Source organism: Macaca thibetana, chromosome 10 (assembly GCF_024542745.1).
Source record: "Macaca thibetana thibetana isolate TM-01 chromosome 10, ASM2454274v1, whole genome shotgun sequence".
In the NCBI taxonomy this organism is placed as follows: domain Eukaryota; kingdom Metazoa; phylum Chordata; class Mammalia; order Primates; family Cercopithecidae; genus Macaca; species Macaca thibetana.
In genome coordinates, this window is record NC_065587.1 from 53,323,918 (window position 1) to 53,339,650 (window position 15,733).

The following is a 15,733-nucleotide window of genomic DNA, read 5'->3' on the forward strand; positions in this document are numbered from 1 at the left end:
GAAGCAGAGGGGGGTGAAAAAACAGCACTCAGGAAGTAAGTGGAAGAGAAAAGTAAAGCTATTGTCTTATAAATGCTGTATCAGAGCAAAATGGGGAAATATTAAAAACATAATCAGAGACATGATATGTAGGCTAAAAAGACTGAACAAAATGAAGTGGAAAAGAAAAGTAAGAAAAGACGAATGGAAAACAATCAATATGAAAGACAAAGGAAATCCAACATCAGCATAATTGGTGATACTGAAGAAGAAAATAAAACAGAAAACAATGTTGGGATCTTTAGTAGAAGAACATTTCTCCAAAACAAAACTAAAACATATGCAGGTTGAAAGAGCTTACTGTTTTCCAGAAAAAGCTTATGGACACTCATCAAGACAAATTGTAGTAACATTAATGGACTTGAAACTTAATAGTAAAAACCTTATGGATATCCAGGCAAAAACTTCAAGTGAGCTGTAAGGGGTGGGAGAAATCAGGCTGGACTCAAATTTCTGCAATAATTAAATATCTACTAATTCTCAGAGAAAGAACATGTAACCCAATAATTTTACAGATATATCACTTTTGTATTCAGAGGATGCCTTCTTTTTTAAAAAAAAATGTGTATACTTATTGTTGAAGTTTGGAAAATAGAGCATATAAGAAAGAAATCCAGATTTATTCATAATCTCATCCCTAAGATAGAAATGTCAATCACACACTTCAAAATGCTTTCACAGACATTTGTCCTATGGAATCCTCTGTGATGTAGACATCCCAATATTATTATTCCCAATTAGAAGATGAACAAATTTAGGCTCAGAGTGTTCAGTGATTTGCTGTAAGAATTCAGCAGCAGAACCACCTACGCCCAGGCTTCCTGGCCCTTGGGCCTGAGTTCTCTAGAACACCTCTGTCCTATAGAACTTTCTTTGATGATGGAGATGTTCCATATCTGCTCTGTCCAGAATGGCAGCCCCTAGTCCCATGTGGCTGTTGAGCACTTGAAATGTGGCTAGTGTTACTAAGAAACTGGAATTTTAAATTTCGTTTGATTTTAATGAACTTGAACTTAAATTCCACATGTGGCCCAGGGCTTCACTGTTTAGACAGGCCAGCACTAGAGAGTTCCTTGGCACTCTTTCCCCTTCAAAGGCAGCTGACCACTTTCCTTTTCAGCCATCCTCCCAACCTCATCCATATCAAGTTCACCCAGAATCTGGCCTCTGGGGTCAGCCTTGATCATTAGGACTAGGCTCCTTCCCTGTGGCACCTGTCTTCTCCAGGTGCAGACTCTGTTAGGCCTTGCTGTCAGTTTCTTCAGCCCTAGAGATTGTAGCTGAGTCTCACTGGCTTCTGAAGGCAGAGGAATAGGCTGGAAGTTGAGCAATGTGTTACCCGAAGCTGCTACTCCTTCTTTCCTGGGCCTGCTCAGCAAGATTCTCCCTCCCAAAATGCAGCCACTGGACAGAAACAAGTGGCAAGAAGGCAAACTGCTCACTCTGAGTTGACCCAGAAAATGAGTCTGCAAAATCAGACACCTCTCCCAACCTCTGAACTCCAGAAGTTAAAATTAAAAGGAACAGTGCCTCGGGATCATGTGGCCCCACACTCCTTCCTACCTGAATCTGCCCTTGAGGACCCAAGGGAAGCCTCTATTTTGCAGACACGCAGACTGAACCTCAGTGTGGCCATGTGGCTGGTGTGAGTTTATGAAACAGGAAGCCCAGAGGCAGAGGTTGACTGGAGTTGCTGTTGGGTGGAGTAAAATCATGGATCCACCTGGACTCCCCTCTACAGTTCCACTGTTTCAAATGTATCCGGGGCTGGGAGTGATGAGATCTACTCTTAGGCTCTGCATGGTCCTGAAGACACCACACCTCCTCTCCAGACCTCAGTTTATATCTGTAAAATGGAGCAGGGATTTTCAGTACAGAGTTCGGCGATCCCTACTAATCTGTCAACATCTTGACATTATATTCAGTATTGTACATGTGTGGGCACATACACACTATGTGGGGTTTTCATTAATTACCACAGGGGTCCATCCTTCCACCAATTCAAATCACTTAGATGAGAGGTCATAAATTGGTGACTATGGGTTGAATACCACCTGCAGATGTAGTTTTTTTTTTTTTTAATTGGCCCACAGTTTCCTTTTAATGAGAAAATCTTTTAAAACTGTGAGATTTCACATAGAAGCAAAATTTCAAGCTTCTCTTGAAACATCAGGAGAGCTGGCATCACAGGACCCACATTCCTGTATCACAACAATCAGGGGAGCTGAGCAGCAGTTGTTGTCCTCGTGGTGGGGGGTCCCTGTGTTCCCCACTTCACCACAGTCCCCACCCCTCCCTATTGCACTCATGACACCGAAGTCCAATGCCAGCTGTAAGTTACCATTAAGCTTGGGCACTTTTATCCCCTGCTAAAATAACAGTATTCTGTCTCCACAGCACTGTTGGAAGTGCAAATCAGACTTGAGAAAACGTGACTTTGATTACACCAGCCCACATTACCCATTAAATTGTCCCCTGCATATGAGTTTGAAATGCTGGACTTTGTATCATTTATTCATTCTTTTAACAAATACCTGTTGAGGCACTGAGGACAGAGGTGAACAAAGATAGAGAAGGCCCTGTTTGCATGGTGCTCACGATCTGCAGGGAGGAGAGAGAGAGAGATAATAAGTGAATGAACAAAAAAATAAACTCCAGCCAGTGATAAGTGGCTCCACAAGAATGGAGCCAGATAATGTACAGCAGACCACAATGAGCAGTGTGATCAGAGGTGGACTCCCTGGAGGGGAGACCTTTGAAGTGAGGGCTGAACAGCAAGGAGCCAGCCAGCCAGAGATAGAAAGGGGGTGGGGGGATCAAGAGGGCCAGGCAGAGGGAAGAGCAGGTGCAAAGACCTGGACGTGGGAACAGTCCTGGCCTGCTTGTTCTGAGAGCCCACCACTTAGCATTTTACAGGCCTCAGTGCTCTAGTCCCTGCCTCCAAGTCCCCTGGAAGATTTTTGCTCTCTGGAAGTTAGTTTTGTTCTTAAGGCCTGGCAGAGTGAGAAGTTGGGGGGATGAGGGGCAGCAGCACTTCTTACTAATTCTCCACCAGATGTCTGGCATACAGCTGGCAAATCTGAATCCATTTGCCCACAGGAAGTTCAGCTGAGGCAAGGGAGGCATTCGGGGTCACTCTGGCTCTGCTCCAGTCCCTCTCCAGCAAGGTAATAAAACACACTCTTGACCCACTTGCTGCCAAAGCCCCAAGTGGGCCAAAGATTGACTTCCCAACTCCTGCCATTTCCCTTGGGTCACCTCTCCAGCTGACATGTGCTGTATCTGGAGTCATTCCTTCACAGAGGGCTGAGTTGACATCCTGACAGGAGCATCCAGAGACAGAGAGAGGAGAAAGAGGGAGGGAGAGAAAGAAAGGGGAGGGAGAGAGGAAGAAAAGAGAGGGAGGGGGAGAGAGAGAAAGGGAGGAGGCGGGAGAGAGAGAAAGGGAGGAGAGAGAGAGGAAGGAAAGAAAGGGATGGGGAGGGACAGAGAGGAAGGACAGAGGGAGTGAGAAGAAGGAGGGAGGGAGGGGAGAGAAAAAGAAAGGAGAGAGAGAGAGAATACAGCTTTGAAAAGCAACCCTTGCAGCCAGAATTTAAACAACAACCTTTCCTCCCATTTATGTCATGTACAGAATGAATACATCTGAATACATTGCACAAGAGGACTCACAGAATGTCACCTCCAAAGCAGATGTATGCTAGTGTTCACAACAACTTTTTCCATAATAGCCTGAAACTGGAAATAATCCAAATGTCCACCAGCAGGAAAATGTACAAATAAATTCCCATCTATTCACAGAATGGAATACTACTCAGCAGTAAAAAAGAATAGGCTACTGACACACACAACTGCGTGGAGGAATCTCACAGGCATTATGCTGAGCAAAACAGCCACACATACTTCAAGCTCATTCTTGTTGGTAAAATTAAAATTAAAATTAAAAAATAGCCAGAGACAGAGAAGTACATCCTGTATGATTCCATTATGTCCTAGAACAGGCAAAAACCAATCTATAGTGATAGAAATTGCAGCAGTATTTTGCAGGGGATGTGGGAATTGACCTGAAAGGGGCATGCAGGAACTTTCTGGGAAGATGTAAATGTCCTATATCTTGATTGGGATGGTGGCTATATGAATATGACCATTTGTCAGAACTTTTATTTTATGTAAATTATAGCTCAATGAAGCTCTTTTTTTGAAGTCATGTTTATTTTTCTCTCCAGATAGTGCTCTAAAATATTTTCAGTTCTTTTCCTATTACTTGGACAAAAACCCCTGCAGACACATGCCATTTCCTATCACTCTTGAGATGTAATTAAAATCCTCCAATTACTTTAATACACAAACATGGTCTCAATTCAGAAATTAGAATGGTCAGTTCCAGGTGATCATCAAAACGTGGAACTTGATTTGAAGTGAAATCCTTTCCCCTTCCCTTCCTGGGGGTTCTACAGGCTGGAAGCTGGGAAACAAAGAGGAAAGAGAGATCATTGTCTCCTGAGTTCCTCTTTACGGTTGCACCTCTTCTTCCTTATTTTCTTAAGCAAGGTTTGTGACAGCCACAGTGAAAGAAGCCAGGGGGCAGGAAGAGGCAAGGAGCCTGGCAGGTGCATGACTCCTGCCCCTCAGCTTCCCTTTACAGCAGACACTTCTCTTGTGAGTCTTACGGGGTTGGGAGACTAGAGGGTCTCCCCTTTCTCAGAACACTTCACAGCCCTTCCGTTGGGCTTTTCCCCCTGGCTTCTACCCCTCTAATTCCTGGTTTCCTATACATGGGAACTCCCTCAGGGGTCCTATATCACTTAGAAGTGGACCTCTTAGGCAGGATTTTAAAGAGGCTCTGGGCTGAAATTCTCACTTCATAACCACATCTGGTCTTTAGAAATACTTGAGCTTTCCCTCCTCACATCTTTGGAATGTTGGCCCAGCTAGGATTGAAGGATAAAATACAGGGTTCTAAGTTCACTTTGAATTTCAGATGAACAAGGAGTCATTTTTAAACTATAAGTATATCCCAAATAGTGCATGGGATATACTTATGCTAAACAATTATTTGCTGCTATCCATCCTAATACTGATTGGATATTTGGGAACAGCTTGTCTAGGTCTCACCATCTCCCCCTTGTGTAACAGCATAATGTTATGAGCAGCTTGCCTTGTGTCTGCCCAGCAGGCTGTCTACTACTTTCATCTCTGTGACCCTGGCCAGGTTACTTATTCACGCTGTGCTTCAGTTGCATTATCTGCTAAATGGAGATAATCATGGAACCTACTTCATAGGGCTGTTGTGACAATCACAATTAAACTGAGATAATACACAGGTACAGTTGTTTGGGCAGTGTCTGCCACATAGCAAATTCTCAATAGGTATTTACTGTTATTAGTATTATTATGGTGATAGTGATTGTTGTTGCTATTGCATGAAGAGAGGAAGAACTAGATCCTCCAGATAGGCTATTTTCTGGAGAAAGGAGCCAGAACTAGAAGGATGGAGTTCCTGTGAATGAGGAATTGGGAGGGAACAGGATGGTTATTATGAGCATGCCTTGTGGGAGACAGTGAGGCAGAGATGGGGAGTGATGGAGGGGCAGGGATGGCAAGGACAAGCCAGGAGGCTTGAGAGAGGTTCTCTTGGTTTAGGAATGTGAGAGATTTTCAGGCATGCTAGAGAATAGAGAGGATGTGGGCATTTGACAAGAACACCCACAGGTTGTGCAGAAATACATAGTGATAAAGAGAAAACTCTGGTCAGACCACCTGGGTTCAAATCCTGACTGCCTCAGCAGCTGTGGGCAAGTTACCTGACTTTTCCTGTCTGCTTCAGTTGTCCCATCAGTAAAACAGAGCTAATAATATCTGTCTCAAAGGATTGTTGTGAAAATAAAATGAGTTGATAAGTGCAATTACTTGGAAATTAATTGCTTGCTAATTAATTGCTAGTGATTATTATACTTTGAGTCCCTTAAATGTTTAAGAGACAAGAGTTTAAAAATTAGAATTCCTGTTTAGACTATGCAGTTTATAAACTGCAACACTACCCTGGGACTGAATTACCTGGGACACAGTGTTATGCATGACCTAAATCGATGTCTTTTTATAATTTCCCCCAAAACAGAGAGGGAAAGTAATAGTACCTTCCTGAATCCAGGTGTGTCAGTGTATGCCTGTCATCCCAGCTACTTGGGAGGCTGAGATGGGAGGTTCACTTGAGCCCAGGAATTCAAGACCAGCCTGGGCAACACAGTGAGACCTTGGTTCAAAAAAAAAAAAAAAAAAGAAAGAAAAGAAAAGAAAAAGAAAAAGAGAAAAAGAAAGGAAAAAAGAAAGAAAAGAAAAGAAAAAAAAAATATGCCTCCCTGAAAAGATTGTTAGGGGCATTAAATGAGTTAATACATAGAAGATGCCTGAAACTTAGAGAATACTCAAAACATGTTGGTGGTTGTGATTGTCATTATACTGTAGTTATTCTTCTGCATAGAGATGTGAAGCTGCATAGAAAAGGAAACTCTCACTAGAGCTCCTCAGAATTGAAATTTTCCAGGTGACTGCATGTCACTGTTCTCAACCATTATATTCCATTTTCTTTTCTTTTAATGCCCTTGTCAGGATCACCCAGGTAACAGGGTTATCCTGTCCTCATAAAGTGAATTGGGAAGTGTTCCCTTTTTCTCTGCTCTCTGAAAGAGTTCGTGCAAAATGGTATTATTTATTCCTTCAGTGTTTGGTAGAATTACCATTGAAGCCAGAAGGGCTTGGAGCTTTTTTGTGGGGAGGTTTTTAATGATTGATTCAGTTTCTTCAATAGACACCGAAATATTCAGCTTTTAAATTTCTTTTTCTGGTAGTTGAGAAAGGTATGTTTTATCAGGAAGTTTCTCTGGTTACTTGAAATTATCAAAGTGATTGGTAAAAAGTTGTTCAAACTATCCCTTTTATATCCCTTTGATATTGTAAGATCTGAGTCATGTCTTTTTAAAATTCTTGTCATCTATTAAGTTCTGACCTTAGAGTGTCCTTAGCAGGGAAACTATATTGCCTTCTTAAATTTGTAACTTTGGTGCTACTCATGAGTATCTCACACACACACAAACACACACACACGCACACACCACACACCAATTCCGGTTGAGTTAGAGGAGTAAATTTGCAAGGATCCCCTACTGCTCCGGAAATCCGCCCTCATATTTTAAAGTACAATAGGCAAATGAATGCTCAAGTGCCTGCTGTACAAAGGGGAGGCTCTGACCTTAGGAATCTGCAAAAGCTTTTATTCTCTAAGATTTAGTTTAAATAGCTCTTCCTAAGAGAAATGTTCCCTGCTATCTTTCTTTGTCCTCTAAGCTAAGTTAATTACTTTCCCCTAGGTGTCCCTAGCTTACTGAGAACCACATGTTGGTCCCAGTGTAGTTATTTGACCCGGCATCCACCTGCCTGATCCCTATACTCTGAACAACTCGAGGGCAGATGTTCCCTTACTCATCTCTACCTCCTGAACTTTCAGCATGGTGGCCAGCAAAGAGTCAGGGTCACGGTGGCCAGCAAAGAGTCAGGGTCACAATCCATTTATTCTTTCACTCATTCCACACTCTCTGATACCAATTCCCTCAATGTGTTGGGGACTGTGCCAAGTGCTGGGGACACAGAAGTGAACAAGACAAAAGAAATGGGGTCCCTCTTCTCAGGGAACGTTCTTAGTAGTTGAGGAGACAGAGTCAGTAAATCATACTGAATGGATGAACCTTTGCAGGTTACAATTTGGCAGCATTTACCACCTTATTTTCCATGGAGCGTAAGTTGTGGAGGATTTTAAGAAATATTTCAGTCTGTGGTCAAATATATTTTGGAAACTTTGGGTTAGACAAGGCCAAATAAATGTGTGTACTACATGATTTGTCAGCCCTTTCAGTGTACCAATTATGAATTTTTAGCGGAGTGGTAGGGAGAGCAGTTCCTGAAAAACTTACTTGGTTTTAGAACCCTTTCTTGGGAAGATATCATGTGACCTTGGATGTGATGTGCTGGGAAGTTCCACATAGAGATTGCTTAAGACCCCCTGAGTACTCAATGTATTTTTCTTGATTTGGAGCCACAACTTTTTAAATTCCAGAACCATCTATAAGATGAGAAGACTTCAAAAAGTTCATAAGAAAATGGAATTAAAAGACAAAAATTAAAATATAAACTTTGTTTCTCAACATAAGCTCCATCAAGTTCTAGACACTTTTGTAATGATGATACCGGCTATTTAATCCATCCTTAAAGAACTAAGAGTCTGAGAAATTTAACCATGTCAATGTCATCTTTTTTTACATTATTAACTGAAGAAAAATGGGTGCTCTTTAAAGATTTTTGAAGATTAGGAAACAAAAAGAAGTCAGAAGAAGCCAAATCAGGACCGTAAGACAGATGCCTAATGATTTCCTGTTAAAACTCCCACAAAACTGTCCTTGTTTGAAGAGAGGAAGGAGCAGGAGCATTGCTGTGGTGAAGGACTCTCTGGGGAAGCTTTCCCTAGTCCTTCTGCTAAAGCTTTGGCTAATCCTCATAAAACTCTGATAATGAGCAGATGTTATTGTTCGTTGGCCCTCCAGAAAGTCAACAAGGAAAATGCCTTGAGCATCCCCCCAAAAATGTTGCCATGACCTTTGCTCTTGATCAGTTCACTTTTGCTTTGACCGCACCACTTCCAACTCTTTTTTTTTTTTTTTGAGATGGAGTCTCGTGCTGTCGCCCAGGCTGGAGTGCAGTGGCCGTATCTCAGCTCACTGCAAGCTCCACCTCCGGGGTTTGCGCCATTCTCCTGCCTCAGCCTCCCGAGTAGCTGGGACTACAGGCGCCCGCCACCTCGCCTGGCTAGTTTTTTGTATTTTTTAGTAGAGACGGGGTTTCACCGTGTTAGCCAGGATGGTCTCGATCTCCTGACCTCGTGATCCGCCCGTCTCGGCCTCCCAAAGTGCTGGAATTACAGGCTTGAGCCACCGCTCCCGGCCACCACTTCCAACTCTTGATGGCCATTGCCTTGATCGTGCTTTGTCTTCAGGATTGTACTGGCAAAGCCATGTTTCAACTCCTGTTACAATTCTTAGAAGAAATGCTTCAGGATCTTGATCGCATTTGTTTAAAATTTCCGTTGAAAGTTCTGTTCTTGTCTGCAGCTGATCTCGGTGCAGTGGTCTTGGTACCCATCAAATGGAAAGTTTGCCCAACTTTAATTTTCCAGTCAGAATTGTGTATGCTGAACCAATTGAGACGTCTGTGGTGTTGGCTATTGTTTCTGCTGTTAATTGTTGGTGCTTTTCAATTAGGGCATGAACAAGATTAAATTTTTTTTTCCTTGCAGATCCATGTGGATGCTCTGCCACTGCAGGCTTCATCTTCAACATAGTCTCATCCCTTCTAAAACAAATTACCCATTTGTAAATTAGAATTTATTTGGGGCATTGTCCCCATAAACTGTTCATAAAGCTTCACCATCAATTTGATGTTTGTTTTTACTTCAATTTTAGCAGAATTCATAGAGCTCTGATAGGGGCGGTTTTCGAACTATCCTTTTTAGTGCCTAAAACTAGATTCTGTTCAGACATGTGATAATAAGTTAGTATGAGTTTATTTTGGTGCAAAAATTTGAAATCCATGCATAGTTTTAAAATAATACATATTTTTTGTGAAGTTTTTGAAGATCCCTTGTCTTAACTTCTCTGTGCCTCAATTTTCTCATTTGCTAAATGTAAATGAAAATAATACTAACTTTCCTTTCATAAGGTTGTTTAATGAACAAATAGATGTAACATACTTAGAACAGTCCCAGGCATATAGTAACATTCAATAAATGTTAGTTCTTATTTTTTCCATCACTGTGTGACAGAGATATTCTGAATTTTGCAATAGCAAAGATGAAAGCACACACATTAAGTTCTATTAAAATGTCAGGTATTATTTATTGTTAGGAGAATGGAGAAGGTGAGTGTTTTAGTCAGGAGTCTGAGTTGCACATGACAGAAACTTGAGTCACAGAGACATTAAGTCACCTATCCAAGATCACAAAAGTCATGGTGTAGTCAAGCTCTAGTTCAAATCCAGGAAGTCTTGCAACAAGCCCAGGTTCTTAACCGCTGTGCTGTTCTGCTCTTCTGTGAACCGAGTGCTGTGAGAGCATAGATATTGGAACTGACCAGGACTTTAGGGTGGGGGTCACAGGATAAAAATGGCCTCTACAAGATGAGTCATAATTCACTAGATGAAGAAGTAGAAGAATGTTCCTGGCAAAAGGAAAAGCATGTGCAAAGGCCCAGAGATTGACAAGCAGTGTAGACTGCTGAGAGAACTGTGTCCAAGAGAACAGAGAAAGTGGGGAATGTGGGAAGCCTGTACTGGGACACCCTGATAAGCTTCGAATGCCATGACTGTGAGTCTGGGGGCCATGGGGAGCCAGAGGAGGTGTTTGAGCAGGGGAGTGGCATAATCTGAAGTGCATTTTAGAAGTATTCCTTTGACTGTTCATGTGGAGGATGTATGAAGACAAGCGCAAAGGTTGAGAAATATTCTCAGTGAAAGCCGATGAAGTTTGACCTTGGTCAAGAGCAGGGCAGATGGAGGGGAGAGACCTAAATGCTCAGGCTCTAATGACAGAGCTTGGACTCTCTTGTATCAGATAATGCCTGGGACCTCTCTCAACTGGGTTTGGCTCAGATAAACCCCAAATCCAGCTGGAGGACATGACCCTTCTTTTTGACTCAAATACAAAAGAGGCTTCCAGCATAGGCAAGAAGGCAGTCCCTCTCCTTCTCTGTGCCAAACACCTCTCCAATCGTAGCTCAGAAAGGTGTCACCCTCTCTGAGAAGACTTCTGTGTTAGATTGGGTCTTCGGAAGGACCCTGAGACAATGATTTGACTGCAAGGAATTTGACTGACAAGGGAAACAGTGAAGAGCATGGAAGAAATACAGGTGTGTTAATGAAGAGGTTCCTGCCAGCAGCAGGGATTCAGCCTTACTGGGGACTTCTGGGAAATGGTATTCGACATGCCTCAGTTATCCCACTGAAAGGCAACTGAACTTCGTGGCTGGAAGCTATTCCTAGTAGTGTTATTTCTTTGCAGTCTTGGCCAAGTGTGCTTCTAAAGCCAGAGAAATCTGAAGATGGCACTGGTGTGAACAGGAATGGTGGGCACCAAAGGGAGAGATGGAGGACTGTCTTAATCCATTTGGGCTACTATAACAAAATACCTTAGATTGAGTGATATTTAAACAATAGAAATATATTGCTTACAGTTCTGGGGGCTGGGAAGTTCAAGATCAAGGCACTGGCAGATTCAGTGCCTGGTGGGGCCTTGCTCTTTGCTTCAAAGACAGTGCCTTATTGCTGTGTCCTCACATGGCAGAAGCTTCCATAAAAAGGGCCTTTAGGCCCCTTTTATGAGGACACTACTCCTATTAGTGAGAGCAGAGCCCTTTTGACCTAATCACCTCCCAAAGGCCCTGCCTCTTATCACCACTACAATGGGGATGAGGATTCCGTGTATGAATCTGGGGGGACAGAAACATTGAGACCATAGCAAGGAGGTGCTGAGGTATCTGCCCTTCTCAGACCCCACTGGCTGACACAGCTCCCTTTCACCTTTGTGCCATAGCTCACTGTCTTAAACTCTGTTTTAGCACTTGTCTCTCTGGGGGATGAATGATTTGTGTTCATGTCTATCTCCTTGAGCAGTGGAAGCAGATGAACCAGGGATGGGCTAGGCACCAAACCTTGTATACCAAGTAAAGGTGTGGACTACAGTCTAGGAGTCTAGGGCCAGGGATGGGCTAGGCACTAAATCTTGAATGCCAAGTAGAGGGGTGGACTACAGTCTAGGAGTCTAGGTGTCTCATAATAGACCTAAGATGAAAGTAAAACGTCTTATAGTCATATCATTTTCAAAACGCAGAGATGAGGATTGTCTGAAGGAGTCCAAGAGTTCATTTATGGTATGTCTGGGCTTCTGTGGGAATTTGAGATTGTAATCTCCACCAAGGACTCATATTTACAAATTGGGATACCTGTTGGTCTGGCAAGTGGTACGCAGAACAGGATACATGGGGCATTCCTTCTTGGGTTAGCAGGAAGATCTGATAGAAAGTAATTGTATACTTTAAAAAGCATGAATTCATTGTGGAGCAGGATACCAAGCATGGGTGGAAGAAAGGCAATTTTACAGCAGACTGTGATGCAGATTTCCTGGCCCAGGGGATGATACATGGATGTCCTTCTGCCTGGAGGCCCACAGTGGTGTGCTGCAGCCAGCTTATGCTGGCTTGGGAAATGTGATTGTCAAGTTTTTAGGAATTCTAATAGCCAGTTATTAAATACAGACCTTAATACAGACACACACACACACACACACACACACACACACACACACACTAGTTTTTCAGAGAGCCAATTGTTCAACATTTTACCAACACACATCCGTTGTTTGAGGGATATTTGGCAGAAAGAGGCTGGGAAGGTGATTTGGGTTTGAGAAGCACTGTAGTTTTTGTTTGTTTGGTTTTTAGAGACCAGGTTTCACTGTGTTGCCCAGGCTGGACTTGAACTCCTGGCCTCAAGCAATCATCTTTCCTGAGCCTCCCAAATAGCTGGGACTATAGGCACCTGGCTAAGAATTGTTTATTGATTGGCATGGTCAGATGTGCTTGTTAAAAATTTAGAGACTATGTCTTAGTCATTTTCCTTGTGCCAGCTTCCAGCCCAGGGCATAGCATGTGGTCAGAAATAAAGTTTGCTAAATGGAGAGATGAATGAATGATAACTTGGATCGAGCTTTTTCTCTAAGTTGTAGAAGCATGTATTCATCATTCAACAGATATTTGGAGTGCCTACTATGTGCCAGGAACTGTTCTTGGCACTGGGAACACAATCCCTGCCCTCCTAGAGCTTGCATTCTAATAGAGGAGAAAACATACAGAGCTATAAAATCTGCTTTCAGGTGGTAACCAGTTACATGAAAGAACATGAAGCAGGATAAGGGGCTGGAGACAGGGTTTCGTGCTGCTTTTGTACTGGGAGCTGAGACTCAAGAGGAGAGGTGGCTCCATCTCTCCAAAGTTGTATGTCTTCAGGAAGGCCCCTTTGGCTCTCTGAGCTGTGGAAACCAATTGTCCCCAGGTGATATTCAGGTTCCCAGCCTAAGAAGGCTGAGGTGGCCTTGGCCAAGTCTGAAACCTTGGGTACACTGGCTCCCCAGGTGGTTACTAAAGCTCTGTAGGCAGAATGTTGGGATTCCAGGAGCTTCTCTAAACAGGGTGCTGTTTATTGTGCCACTGGTTTCCCACATCCTTGTTTGCTATGCTGTATACCTGGGACAGACCTGCCCTCTATCTCTGTGGAATTCTAGAATGATGCCTTTTGGCTCCAAGCACACATTGAGGCTTTTCCACAAAAGGGGGCCTTTTCCCAAAAGGGTCTCAGCTTCTTGTTGGGGGAGCTTTGGGGTTCTGGAAACAGCTCTGACATCCACCTGCTGACTCACTCTTTCCCTCTCTGATCTGAGTCTCCACATCTGTAGAGCCAGGGAAATGAGAGGGGCTTGGTGATGATCTGATGATCTGCCACTGCATCCCCAAATCTGGGAAGTTTAGGGGCTGCCAGGGTAGGTGGAAGGGAGGCAGAGAACAGAGAAGCCCATGTCCAGAAAAGTGCCTTTTTTTCCCTGATTTTTACATTCAAAGTTTGTCTGTTTTATATACTGGGATTCAACATACAATTTTGCTTGAACAAAGGACTGGGGGTTATTAGTATTTGTGGACTCTGGTCTTGTGATTCTCAAAGATATCTTACCTCTGAGATGCATGGATCTGCCTGACTTGAGAAACTGAAAGGATGGTGACAAATCAAAACTTAGGGAATTTTTAGTTGTGAAGTTTGATTCTGTATTATTCCTTTTACTTTCAACCTTTAATGTGTGTGTCCAATAACCTGGGTTCTTGGGATATTCATTCCAAGTTGAGTTAATTTGTTTTACAGTTGTTCTTCTCTGGCCCCCAAGAAATAAATTTTAGGTATCCTGAAGGATAACTTTGTATTAACTGTGGCAGCTTATTTAATTTTTTCTCTAAAACAATGTATCTTAAGTCAATAGGAAAATGGGATGAGCTGTACAGAAATTCTCCCTGCGGGAGACTTTTTGCACATCTATAAATTTCATGAATGAATGTGAGCAACTGATAGAAAAGCTAAGGGACTTGGGAATCTGAACATTTTCCAATGTAGGGTGTGTTAAGCAGAGTCTCGGGATGTGTGTTTCAAGGTATGGAAATTGGTGACAGTGTATCTCTCCCATCTCAGTAAATGACAACCCCACCTTCCCACTGCGGAGACCTACAACTTGGAATTGCCCTTGACTTCTCTCTTTGCTCTTTGCATACCACAACAGATCTATCAGCCAAACTGTCAGACGTGACCTTGGAAATAGATCGAGAATTCAACTACTTCTCACTACCAACAACTGCTGGCAATGGGCCCTAGTGGCCAGTGTCTTTTGCCTGGATTGTTGCCACGGCTGTCTGATGGGTCTCCCTGGTCCCTCCCTGACCTCCCTGTAAGATGGACTAACTAATCATAGCGTCCCCCATGTAACCTGATACCTGTCCTGTTTCGCTGAGGATATGTTCTCTTAGGATAGTGCTCTGTTCGATGTCCTATGGACATGGAATAAAGCTAACAAAACTTACTGTAAGTAGGAAGTAAGAGCCATAAGATGGCTCCAGACAGGACCAAATCCAAGAAAAAGTTCATGTTTCCTAGAACATGAAAAATCATTGCCTTGAGAGGACATAAGAAAGCAAGGGCAGGGCGGGAATAGTTTCATTCCAACAGTGACCACGCGAATAATGGGACATTAAGTATTATGAATCCTGTGGGACACGGATGCATTAGATGTGAAGTCATTGTCATTATCACTCTCATGATGAGAACAGGTGTGTAGTTTGACAGGTTTTGACAAATGTGCACACCAATGTAGCTACCACTCCAATCTAGGTATAGAACATTGCCATCAGCCCAAAAGTTTCCTCTGTGCTCCTCTGCAACCCTTACCTACACCCCCACAACATAGACCTTCCACCCTAACTCTGGCAACCACTGATTAGACTTAAATTACTTTGTCTGCCCTTCATTGGTTCTAATATTCAGCTGAGAACAGCAGCAGGGCACTTGTATGAAGGTCTGGCTATAGAGGTAGATTGCCTTGGTCTACCCTGGTCTGCACAGCCTTTACCTTGCTAATGACCTCTTTGCACCTCAGTTTCCTAATCCATCAAATGGGGATAATAATCATACCTACTTCACTAGGATTTTGTTAGGAATAAATAGCACCTGGTACTTAGCCCAACAGATGTCAGCTATTGTTATTGTTTATGGAGTATGCATTATGTGTTGGGCATTGTGCTGAGTACTGCATAAGGATGTGGCAGTTGCTCCCTGTGCCCCCTCCACACCCCAACTGGTGCTCACCATTTCCACACACACCAGTAGCTTCTTACTGCCTCTGATATGGTCTGCGGGAGCGTTGCCTCTGGCTGCAGGAGCTTGCTCAGTCTGCACAGAAGGATGCCGGAAGTGCTGAAAGTTAATGCTCCCAGTATCAGCCCTCAACCAACGATCGCCAGGAGTTGGCAGATAAATGCTCCAACTTCCTTGCCTCCAGTTGAGA

At 43.1% G+C, this 15,733-nt stretch overlaps 1 protein-coding gene and 1 long non-coding RNA gene across 3 annotated transcripts in view; one reads left to right on the forward strand and one right to left on the reverse strand.

Moving 5' to 3' along the window:
- The window catches only part of SLC13A3 (solute carrier family 13 member 3), a 91,741-nt gene that overhangs the window by 20,850 nt on the left and 55,158 nt on the right, over nt 1-15,733 (forward strand). The window lies entirely within an intron of this gene.
- LOC126963896 (uncharacterized) lies at nt 1,786-3,421 on the reverse strand. The gene is made up of 3 exons (XR_007729247.1): nt 3,298-3,421; nt 2,574-2,640; nt 1,786-1,885 (listed from the first exon to the last, which is right to left on the reverse strand). It is a non-coding gene; the product is annotated as an uncharacterized LOC126963896 (long non-coding RNA).